This window comes from Manis pentadactyla, chromosome 13 (genome assembly GCF_030020395.1).
Source record: "Manis pentadactyla isolate mManPen7 chromosome 13, mManPen7.hap1, whole genome shotgun sequence".
In the NCBI taxonomy this organism is placed as follows: domain Eukaryota; kingdom Metazoa; phylum Chordata; class Mammalia; order Pholidota; family Manidae; genus Manis; species Manis pentadactyla.
In genome coordinates this window covers 52,269,939-52,274,623 of record NC_080031.1, presented here as the reverse complement: position 1 = coordinate 52,274,623, position 4,685 = coordinate 52,269,939, and positions in this window count along the sequence as shown.

Genomic DNA, 4,685 nt, shown 5'->3' with positions numbered 1-4,685 from the left:
AGAAGACTGCATGTGCAGTAAATGGCATTTCTCCTAATGTGTGATCAAGATGCTCAAGGGTTTCTTTTACAGCACAGGTGGACTTCATGCAAGTGAGCCGGCTGGGTGTCACCTTGACTCTTTCCCAAGTGACTACTTGGAGTTGAAATGTCACCCTAAAAGAGGTACCCAGAGGTTGAGGGAGACACTATATATGGTCAGTGGAGCGGGGAGTGGGGGCAGAAACTTTTTCTACTTTGATGGAGCTGCAGTGGTCCCATCCGGAGAACGTCCAAGGAACCGTGAGGCTGTGTGCTACCACATGAGGACAGCCAGCCTTGGGGATCTTCTCCCAAAGACATGGCCACCAGTCCACATGGATGCTTCTGCCGTTGCATATCTCTTCCCTGTGTTCCAACCCAGGAGGAGTCAGCATCATTCTAGGGGGCAGCAGGTGGGAGGAGGTGAGAAAGAAAATTAGAGAAGGGCAAAGGGACCAAATTTCCTGGTTTAAGCTTCCGGGGTTGGGGTGAGAAGCTTCAGCTGAGAGTGAAGTCCAGAGTTCCATTTCACACTAAACAGGTTACTTTTAATACTGAAATTAGAATGTTCTGGTGACTAAAATGGTTTGGAAACCTGTTCATTTTCCAGGAGGAATATGGACATTCATGCTATGTCCTGGATGTAGCCAATGGGTCAGGGAAGGACCATCCCCAGGGCACAGGCTTGAGTGTATGGGGTGAAAAGGAATAAAGATAGTTTCTTCTTATGCCCTGAGAATTCAGCAATGTTCAATGAGCCAGCTCCTCTTAGTTTCCAGAACTCGATAGATGTGAGGTCCACCCTTTTGGAGCCTGGGAGTCCCATCCTGGCTATGACCTTTTCCCAAGACTTTCACCCATTTCAGTCTCAGATGCACTGTGTTATCTGAGACACATCTGCCGTGCAGACCTTGACCAGGCTCGAGGCAGTGAAGCCTGGTAGCTGAGGGTGTAGTTTCCAACCTCTGAACGCCTGTGTCTGGATATTCGTGCCCACCCTGTGCCTTTATGACACTGGGCAAGTCAAAGTCTCCATCGCTTCAGATGTCAAATGGGAAGAATGGTATTACTGTCTCACGGGCTCTTGTGAGAATGCAATGAGATAGTCCATGTAAGGTACTAAGCATGTTGTCTAATCTGCGGTGTACTCTGAACAAATGTTAGGTGTTTTTATGTTTGAAATACTTTGAACACTTTAAAAGGAAGGTGCTAGTCAAACCAACACTACAAATAGAAATTAATTTTTTCCCCTCACACACTTACTACTGTCTTTTTGAGCCTTGTAAATGCAAAATTTTGCAAAATACAAGCTGTTCCAACAGTTATGTGCATCAAACTCAGAGCATTTCCTGCTGCCCTTGGGATTTTATGAGAGAGATTTTGGAAGTACTTTTTAGAAGCTTCACTTGTTGGAGTTGCTTCTCAAGCTCTGTGTTAAATGCAGAGACCTTCAGAGCTCCCTGCCTGTGTCTCTGTAGAGGGCAGCTGGGAGCAGTCACCAGGCAGAGAACAGATACCAGTCCAGGAAGTCTGGTTAGGTGGGGTGGGCATGGACTCACTGAAGCCATGAGGGAGGCCAAAAAGGAAGTTGAATGTAGAGGCTGAGAATGATTATCCAAGAGCAAATATGGGTCCAGAAGCTACTCACAGAAGCAATCAGAATCTTTTCCCATCCTGCCTCTGCTCCTGTTAATAGTCATCTTATGGCCAGTGTCCTGAAGAAACGGTGAGAAGGAGGGTGCTGCCCTGGGAAATGTTGCCTTACAGATGTCCTGCCTCTCTCATCTATCTCCAAGTCCAGCCAACAAAAAACAAAACAAACAAAAAACTTAAAAAAAAAAAAACCCGAACAAAGAAATTCCCCCAGCTCATATAGGAAAAGTGACTCTCCAGGTCTGATCTTGCAAGATGGGCTTCCTACTTCTTCTTATCCCAGAAAGGAAAGAAACCTCAGATTCCTGTTGTACTCAGTGGCTTTCAAGGGATTTCACAGACACTCTCTCATCTGCGGAAGGAAAATCTTGAGGCTGAGTAGGTCGCACAGGTTTTGCCCACATCAAGGACTTTCAAAGTCTGACTCTAAGGGTTCGACTCCAGGTTTATGTTAGGTCAGCTTTCTTACTTTTAAGAATCTAGTGAGAGAAGTACTATAGTCATTATAACATCACTACCATCAAACACATTTTTTAAATCCTCCTCCATCAATTTGAGGTAGCAGTAAATCAGTGCAATAATTTTGAAGTTTTCTCTTATGAAAGAGATGTTTATTTAGGGAAAAATATATCTATTTCAAACATACTTGAAAAAGAGTTTTAAATTCCTAGTTTGTCTATTTACTCTAGAGTTCTAAGAAAAACAGTGAAACTATTAAATATTACTAGCAAGTTTACCATATCAGGTATTTTTCTTATACATGCCTTTTATGATTCGGGTCCTTGCATCAAAAATAGGTAAGGCTTATACACACTTTAAAAGGCATTAGAATATTTATTTCACCACTTAGAATAATTTTAAAAGTTTATAGTGCTTTTATTTTATGAAACATTTTTGACCATGTGGAGGATTAATTTAATGACAATTTTTAGTTGGAAAGCCAGCATTCTGTTTATAATATTGGTCTTCTAGGAAAATAAAAGAGGTAGCATTATATACTCTATGATAATGTAAATTTCCAGAAACATTACAGGTACAGTGGTTTTTAAAAAATTTACAATCAAATTTCTTCTGCTGAAGCTTTAAATATCAACTTATCATGCAGCAAAACATTTTATCAGTGATAAATGATTTCAGGTTTATTAGTGACATTTGGCAAAGTTGAAATAGTCCTGTATTTTGCAAACATAACCACATCATGTCTGAACCTCCTAAGACTTTCTTCCCTTGTCTTCTGGCCAGAACAGAATTGTATCCTTCACGTGAACCATGAATCACAGTGCACTGGCAGGTGATTGATTGCACTGTGGAGTCTGAAGGGGTGAGGGAGGTAGGGCTACCTCACACATCACACAGCAAGTCTTCCTAAAAATCACTTTTAATGGCTTTGATCTTCCCCTGAAACCCCTTTCCCCATTACAGCTGCTTGTTTCCCTATTACCTAGGCTTTCTCCATCAGATGCCCATGCATAATTTTGTTCCTGGAAAGAGCGATGTCAAGAAGCAGGCACCCTATGTTGAGAAGGTGCTGAAGCATCCAGGATTTCAGGACAAAGGGTCTGGTGTCCAGTACCCAGCCTGATGAATGGTCTGTCCCTGGATGCAGAACCTGGGGTCTTTACTAGAGCAGTCCCATCGTGTGGTGTGGAAAGGTTTCTGGCTTCACCAACTCCATGTTCAACTCTATAGCCCTTCTAGATGTTCTGCACATCTTTTAATATCCCTTTTACATTTTTTTTTCTGCATAAATCACCAGAGTGGTTTGTTACTATTTTTTCAATTCAACTAAAATTCTTTCTGATCTGCCCTGTTGATCTTAACTTCAACCCCCAAGCCAGATCTCAGTCTTTCCAGGTATTTCACTCCACTAGGCTTCCCATCTCAGAACTCCCTTTCATAACAGAAAAGAGAGGTGGAGAGCAGTCTGGCAAAACAAAAACCACAACCACCTCGGGACCTGAAATTCATTCTGGAACAACAACAAAAATGAACAAAGATAAAAGAGCTTGGAGATTGACCTTCCCCAGACCTACCTGAGCAGAGAAGGGCAGAGTAGAACCTGCTTTCTCCTTTTCCAGCTGACACCCCCCTTGCCCACGTCCTTCCACATGTACACACTCTTCCAAGGAATGGCGTTTCAAGGCATAGGGCCTGAGGTGTAAGGCTGAAGATTATCTTTGCCTAGAACAGCTTCAGGACTTTAGTGTCTAATCCTGCCCACCAGAAAATATCCTCCATTAATGACACCTTAATGATAGTAGCTAATCGTGCCTGACACAGTCCTAAGCACATTTCCTGTATTAACTTTAATTATTGTTTCAGGAGATGTGGAGTACTAAAATCGACTCCAGAGTATCCAGAGGCCCAAAGAGTTTAGAGGTACTTGTATAAGAGCACAGTACTCTGAGGGGCCAGGATTCAGATGCAGTTAGCCTGGCTCAGGGCCCCAGTGATGGTCACCACACTGCCACCACCTATATGGGTGCCGTATTCCAGCAATGCAGAATTGAAGGACTTTACTCCTTCTCATGGATTTCTTTTAATTATAATGTGTTTTAATTATAATGTTTTGTAATTATGGTGGCACAGAATCCATTAAATGTACTCTGTTGATGTTTCTTTCAAGGGCAGTAACTCCTTTAGGGAACAGCTCTATTCTGGAGACAACTTGGACCTCATTGATGAGGCCCCAAGGCTCGCAAACCAGGAGCAGCTAGAGGAGGAAGCCCACACTTTAGGAGGTGTGGACATTAGGAGCCACTAAATACTCCACCTAATGGATTAAGGGAGATGATGGTTAGGATGCCTCCTCTTCCCATTATAATATGAAGAAGGTGCATTTGCCTTTTTCAGGAGTATCATAGAAATCTCAATTCTCTGATTTCAGAAGCTCTAGGTAAAGATTTAAATCATTAATAGAGAAGCTGAATTGTTACCTACATCTCAAATTTCTTGAGGAAATGTGGTCCCCCAAAGAGCTACACACATTCTGTGAGTGGGCCTTAGTGTACA